Source organism: Lactuca serriola, chromosome 8, assembly GCF_051521515.1.
Source record: "Lactuca serriola cultivar US96UC23 chromosome 8, Lser_US96UC23_V15, whole genome shotgun sequence".
NCBI lineage: Eukaryota > Viridiplantae > Streptophyta > Magnoliopsida > Asterales > Asteraceae > Lactuca > Lactuca serriola.
Window position 1 is genome coordinate 242,815,877 of NC_136415.1, and position 8,564 is coordinate 242,824,440.

Sequence of the window (8,564 nt, forward strand, 5' to 3'; positions counted from 1 at the left end):
CTAACCATGAATGCAAGCATGGTTGGGGATGAGGGTGCGGATCTAGGACCCTTGAGGGGTCACAAAACAGAAAGAGAGTGCTTTTCCAGCCAAGAAAGGCTCCATGCAACTCAAGGGCTTGTTTTAGGACCTTTTGAGCTTAAAGTCCCATGCAAACACGTAAAGGTTGTAACTTTACATGCTAGAATGGTCCTAGGAGCATAGATCTATTCTTTGATCAAGAGTTGTACATCAGAAATCGAAGATCTAGTAAGAATATGTGACAGACTCGGCGAGCCCATCCTTGGACTCGGCAAGTCCAAGCTTGAGTCCCAAATCAGTTGAGGGTCAAAAGGGCCCAGATGAGTGTTAGACAGGTTTTAGGGAGTCCCGGGGAGTGACCCAACGTTCTGGACTTAGCCAATGACCTGGAATTCATGGGACTCGGCGAGTGCATGAACAGACTCACCGAGTTAAAGGCAATCTTCTTAAGGATGAAGATGAACTCGACGAGTTGTTCATACAACTCGGCGAGTTAAGGATAGGACCTGTTCATCAGTTGAAGATGAACTCGACGAGATGTTCATACAACTCGACGAGTCGGATGAAGATGCAGTTGATGTTCATTAGAAGGAAAACTCGTCAAGTCATAGCCTAACTCGACGAGTAGAGACGGGTAAAAGGACAAAAGGAACGATAGGGACTCGGCGAGTTGGCGGCCCAACTCGGCAAGTCGGGTTAACTGGAAGTTGACTTTGACTTGGTTTAGGGTAAAATGGTCATTTTACCCTAAGAGAAGCTAGCAGTGTTTGATTGAATGTTTTGTGGGAATTATAGCCGGAGGATTTCCGGAGCAGCAGCAGCAGACAGACAGACAGTTCCCGCGCAGATCAGCAGCTACTTCGAGGTGAGTTACCTTCTAGTAGCGGTAGGTCTACGGCCATAATGTCGGCCCACCAGTAGGAGTTGTATGTTAGATGATTGTGTTTGTGATATCATCTAGGTTTGCTACTACCTGATATGTTATATGCTAGCATGATATGTTATATGCGAGAATAGTAGAGTTCGGTTGTTAGGACCGAAGGGTAGTCAGACACCCCAGATATGTTTAACAGTATGTGATGATATGTTTATATGTTGGCATGATTTGTTATATGTGTTAATGGTAGTAGGAGGGGTACAGTCCCCGAGTTTGGTTGTTAGGACCGAAAGGTAGTTCAGACAACCCAGATATATCTAATAATCTGTTATGCTATAATATTGATGGGTTTTAGCCATAAGAACATCCTATGTGCTCATGCAAACCCTAATGCTTGGATCTAGGTTTCTCTATTATACATGCAATTCATCCAAGACTTTAAACCCTAGATCTAGCATATAATTAATCATATTAACATAAAATAGGGTTTAGATCTTACCTTGATTTTTATGTAGCAATAACAATCTCAAATCCTCCTTGTAATGACTTTAGAAAGCTTAGAGTCACAAATGTCACTCCTCTAATGGCTCACAAACACCAAGAGCAAAAGGATGAGGAATGAGAAGAGAGGAGGCACCCAAAAACATGTGGAAACCCTAAGGAATAAGTTGGCCACGTTTTTGGTGCTCTAGGGATCCTTAAATAGTGAGGCTATTAGGGTTATCTAACAAGGAAACCCTAATTTGACTACTTAGGCCCTAAGCAACCCATGGACTCCCTCCTTAGAGGCTTAGGACGATTTCTAATGGGTTTCCCCATAGAATTCGTCCACCCCTCTAATATGGAGTCCATTAGCCCAATATTCAACTATCATACAATGGACAGTTCTAGTCCCTTAAGTTTAATTAATGTCTTTTAGCCACAAAATTAATTCTTAGTTAATTATTGACTAATATTAATTAAACAATATGATTTCTCTTTTAATATATTATTCTCATAATATATTAATAAATCATAATTAATCCTCTCTCTCCATAATTCATCCTATCAAGTTGCTTTGGTGAAGGCAACCCAAAAGGACCATGCACCATCGGGTCAAGTACATACCAAAATAGTTATGGACTTAGACACTAATCCAACAGTCTCCCACTTGGATAAGTCTAACAACTATTATGCGTATGACTTCAGATCCTGATCTGCAATCGTAGCTTTCTAAAGCCACTGTCAACTCTGATCTTATCAGATATGCGTGTCCTTTAGATAAGGGATCATATATTCCTCCATTCTAGATATCGTATAGACTGAGACATGGATTTAACTCATTCTCTCTGTCCATGTGTTGTTTCCCGATTTCCGATTTATGACGACTGACAATAGACTACAATTGAACACATCAATTTAGTCCCGGCTTGGCCCAGCGCTTAGGTGCCATCACTAAATCATCGAGGGGCGCAAAGATATCGCTTTTAACCTACTTTGGATAAAAGGAACGGATAAACTTTGATTCAATGCTCGCTTGCACTCACTCACCTAATCACACACAATAATAAGTTTTATGACACGAAGTTACTAGTGCGTTTACATATTATCAATGTGCAACCGATTCGCAAGATACAACTTACACACCTCGGTTTCAAGAATATAAGATGTTATCGTCTCACTAATCACTCGTGATAAAAATCCATGAAGTGATCCAAGTAGGCGTGGGTTTAATCCAATGCTCAAATCATATTCGTAAGCACTCATGAACGTTGCAGCAAACATTTGCTTATGTCTAATACTCTTTAGACCATCCACACATATGAACGACTTTGGCCCGTTCGAATAATTTGACTGTTCTGAACCAATTAAATTATTCAGGAAGTCAAAACATGCAAAGTGAAACACAATAATAATACTAATCCCATATGGCCCCAAACCTTTGAGTATAAATAAAACACCTTTTATTTATCACCATATCGATTACTCATTATTTGATGTTTCGGATAATCAACTTCTTACGTGAATTATTACTACACTTGTCCCATGCTCTTAGCATGCACACAATGTTTACCTACGGTCCTTACTTTGTGAAATAGATCAAATGAACACATTTTCAATCATACTCATTTCATAACTCCCAATCCTTATCACAAGTGTAAGAATATTAAATTCTTGCCACTTATAGAATATGTTAGATTCTAACATTTTATGCAATGATCCTTTTGTAATGTCACTGCACTAAGGTCACAATGACTATTGCCAATGAAATTACAAAGTCTTCTATCGGAGCTTGTTACAAGACAATTCCATAGTTGTGATGTCTCTCACTCAAAGTACATTCCTTTGAACATCCTTTTGCATAAAAGTTTCTAATCTAGACATAGATTCTCAATATCCAACTCCCAATATGGAAACCTTTCCATACTTACCATATGACAACTCATTCTAAATAGAATCTTATTTATTTATAATAATGTCGATATGCTCCATCCAATATCATACTTCCAACTACTCACAAGCGACCAATCCTTAACAAGCTTTGGATCGTCCTTTGATAATTGTTTAATTATCTTAGTCAAAAACCGATTCTTGTCCTTTTTCCCTCTTAATGCGCCAGACATTTGGAAAATTTTAGAATGGTCAAATATTATAGCATTTGCACTCGATCCTATACCCAAAGTGTATGGGACACGATGCATAATGTCTTACATGAAGATTTAATTCTTTATCAATCTTCTGCCATAATATTTAATGCGTCACGTTCTCACAATTCGAACTATGAAGAGGGATGCCATAATCATAATCGAAATTTTGAGAACGCACTATGTATCCTTGACTAAATTTATTAACATTCCACAACCTAAGCCTTTAGATTTGAAATGAAGCATAATATTCTCTCCCTTAATTATAGCAAAACAACTTTTCAACTCTTACGACATTGCAAATTATAACTCTTGTTTTCTATAATTAATATTGCTAACTTGCAATACTTGCCTTAATAATCATACAAGCACAACATTTATGCTCCCACTATCATGATGATTATTATCATATAAGCATAACACTTATGCTCCCACTAGCTTTGACATGTATTTAGAAAACAGCTTAACTTTCAAAAAAAACAATACCTATTGAATTTCTTAAGTTCATATTTCTAATACCTAATGCTTTGATAATCCTTTATCTAAGCTTCTCAAACTTATACGCCTTTGCCTTAGATAGCTCATATGTGTGTCTAAACAATTTAGACCAATTGCCAAATCTCACAATTCAAATCAAGGAAAGGGATACCGTAACCATAATCGAATTCGAGAATACAATTTTCACAATTACTATCTTCTTAAAATCTCTCATAGTGAAAGCATTTCCTCACAGTCATTTTCATGAAGGATGGAATCTTATGACACTTAGATTTTAATGGTTTGTGTGTTCCTAACCATGTGAATTTGTCAAAACCAAAGTTTGCGACAAATCCAAACTCATATGGACCGAACTTTCTTAATCTTGATTTCTTGCCTTATGGTAACACAAGTGCCCACCATATCTTCCAAGCAGTTAAGCAGCTCACCCTTTCCTATCAATGTACTTTTCATTGATCAAGGTGTTTGCCTTTTATGCATTCAAATGAGAACTCATAGAACTCATATGCATAATTAACTCAATTGGAACGGCACATAAACAAAATAACATCAACACGATAGGTTATAAACCTCAAGTCGTGTGCTAGTGATGATCGATAAGGTTTATTCTTGATTTGTTCTTGAAACCTTTCAAGACCATTAAGACTCCCACTGACTCCTTGACATATAACATTCTCTTGTCAAAAAACATTTCTTGACAAACAAATATTCAAGAGTTAGTGTAGTTTTTATCAAGACAAAACACTTCATAAAATTGGTCCTAGTTGGTCTTTGTCTTATCCAAGACATCACAACTTTCCACATTTGATGAATGTTATCAACCTTCTTAATACTTGTCACTCAATGTCACAATCTTAACTCTAAGACTTGTTTTTGGAACGAAGTATGATTGACTTCTTGATTTTAACCATTTCTTCAATTCTTGATTCCTCTTCTCAGACATACAATTGTACTAAGACTCACTTAGAGGATCAATTGAGATATGGTTCTTAATCATTAAGACCTATCATAAAACATAATAAAAGGTACTCTCTCTTCTTCTTAAGACTAGAGAAACTTTTATCTTTCTGCCTACTTGATTCTTCTTATTCGTTCTGTTAGTGATTGAAACTCTTTCAATCAATTCAGAATTACACTTAATCTTTTAAGTATAATCATATTTACTAAACTTTTAGTAAACTTATGACGAATATCTTTGTTACTCTTATGGTGGGCTTGATCAACACACAACTTTGTGTACTCGATCTTTTAGTCCTTCACTTGACACTTTGTCAACTAATTAGTCTAATTTCCAAATATGAAATTTCTCATTCATCGTGCAACCAAGTTGCATGATTCCAAGTTTCTGTCCAATTGAAACTTGGGCGATGAGAAACTCTCCCTATTTGGTAAATTCTTGACATTTCCACAAATAACATAATTAAGAATCAAATCCATTATTGCTAATAATAGAAACATTCAAACATCAATTTTTCATACACGCCATTGCAAGGATAAATAAATAATATAAAATCAAAATTTATTTTATTGCGGAAAAATTTGTCCTTACAATGCAATTCATTGAAAAACTATGTTAATACATATTTATTAGCAATCTTACTCTAACTCCAAGTAGTAGCTCAAAATCCTAATCTTCAAGCAATGCGATCGAAATCCATTTCTTCATGATTAGATTCAGCTCACTTCTTCCCTTAAGCTTCCTTTCTTTTCTTCGATCCTACAAAACATCAAATGTAATCTTATCACATTATGTATTAAGAATCTAGAATAGAAACTTAAAAGAGTTAGTTAATGGATTTTACCTAAAGTAGAGCCATATGGTTTGACTCTCCCATCTCTTAGAACTCTTAGGTAAATAGGGCAGCTTCGTCTCCAATGCCCATTTTCTTGGCAATAAAAGCAAATTGACTCTTTTGGAACAACACAGGGAACTATTTCAGACTTTGCCTTTCTCTTATGATCAAACTCTTCGATCATGGCATGCCTTTCGTTGCCATTGCCTATATCCATAGAGGTCTGGAAGGCAGATTCACCAATCAACTTTGCTTTTCTAGTGCGCCAAACCATTGCTGATTCAGCAGCAATAAGCATGTAGGTGAGATCTATAAGGGTCACGTCGTGGTTCATCATATAGTACTCTCTTACGAACTCACTATATGAGTTAGGAAGCAACTGAAGAACCCAGTCAATAGCCAGCTCCTCACAGACAACAGATCCCAACATTCTTAACCTATCAATATGTGACTTCATCTCTAGGACGTTTGCACACACCGATTTTCCTTCTTCATGTTTACTTGCCAAAAGAGCTTGAGTGAGCTTGAACTTTTCAAGCCTTCGAACTTGTGGGTTAGGGAGAATAATTGGAGGAGGTGGAGGAAGTGAAGCATGATCTCTTGTTCCTCGATCGAATCGTGGAATATCATCTTCATGTGGAAAGCTTGTTCCACAGGATTTGGGAAGACCATAGTTGTCGTACTTTGACATCTACAAAACGGGAGAATATAAACTCCAGTTAGTTGATTGATTGAGTTCTTAATAAATCACCCAAATGAGATATTAAGGCTAGGACCCAACACAATATTCCACAACTTGGGAAAGGGATGCCGCAACCCAAATTGCAGAACATTTGAAGGTAAGTGAATGATGATTCACTAATTTTCCACCATGAAAAAAGAAAAACAAATTAAGTTTTAAATGTTTTGAAAACTCCTAGATCCTTTGAGATTCATTGAACTTTTCAATGGCATGTTTAAATCTCGATATGCACCTCGATTTGTGACTGGGATGTCGACGATCACGAAACAAGGTGTGAATAACCATACAAACTTACATGGTGCCCCCACATGTTATAGTCACCTATTCGATGTGCCGGTTAACCACACACGCTCCACTGAACTATGACAAACATTGAGTCACCCTTTGCTAGGGGTAAACATTTGGACCGGCCCGGACCGGACCGGACCGGACCGGCTCTTGGACCGGACCGGTTATGGAGAATTTTTTGGACCATGGACCGGACCGGATGAGTCGTGTCCGTGTCCGTGTCCGTGTCCGTGTCCGAGTCCAGGTCCGGGTTTTTCGGTTTTTGGACCCGTTTGGACCGGTACAACTTTAATTGCATATAGTATAATAAGTAATGTACATTAATGTATAATATTATAACTTGCAAAATTAATACGATTCCTTTTCATGCCTAACTAATCTACATTGATGTATAATATTATAACTTGCAATTTGCAAAAATTAATTTTCCAAATAAAAGAAACTAACATATAAATCAAGTTTACCAACAAAAGTTAAACAATTTTAAGACAAACATACAAAAGTATTACCGTAACAACAAAAATCATAGTTTAAACTTTAAAATCAATCAAACTAATAAACATCATAAATTCATAATCTAATATTCCATTGGTCTCTTCCCCATATCATTGTCATCCATATGTAACATATTTAAATCTTGTGCAATCTCTACATAGTACAAATGAAAATGTTGTTAGTATTTAATAAAAAGTAATAATTGTATAAAAAAAAGAATAAAGATTGTAATTTTTTTTACCCAAAGCTATATCATCATCGTTCAAGATATCATCAACGTTGTCAACTATCGGATTTGTAGACTTTATCACCCAATATTGGGTGCATAACAAAGATTCAACTATCAATGTCGATAAACTAGTCTTATACTCACTTACAACTCTACCACATGCGCTAAACGCGGACTCGGAATGATAGTATAAAATAATACTAAAAAGCTGAAATATTTCAGCTTTGATAGCTCTAGTTTGAAGGATTGTAACTCAATGAATATAATACCAAAATAAACAAAATTATAGTCTAAATTAATCTACAAACTATAAACTAAATGTTGGAAAAAATCATAGGTCAATCCGACTTAAAACGAATGAGTTATGGGTGTTCAAAAAACATCACAGATTACAAAATCTTGCTGAAAAGCTGAATTTTTTCAGCTTTGATAGCTCTACTTTGAATGATTATAACTCAGTGAATACAATACCAAAATAAACAAAATTATAGTCTAAACACATCTACAAACTGTAAACTAAATGTTGGAAAAAAAATCTCCGTTCAATCTGACTTAAAACGAATGAGTTATGGGTGTTTAAAAAACGTCACAGATTACAAAATGTTGCTGAAAAGCTGAATTTTTTCAGCTTTGATAGCTCTACTTTGAAGGATTGTAACGCGGTGAATATAATACCAAAATAAACAAAATTATAGTCTAAATTCATCTACAAAATGTAAACTAAATGTTGGAAAAAACCGCAGGTCAATCCGACTTAAAACGAATGAGTTATAGGTGTTTAAAAAACGTCACAAAAATCGTAGTCATGTCCAACCGGTTCTAAACCCGGTAAAAACCGGACCGAACCGGGAAAAAAACCGGATCGGACCGGAGAGAAATCTTAGAACCGAGAACCGGCCCGGGGTCCAAAAAACCGGTCCGGTCCGGTCCGGTCCACCGGTCCAAATGCTCACCCCTAGAAAAAACTGCAGGTCAATCCGACTTAAAATGAATGAGT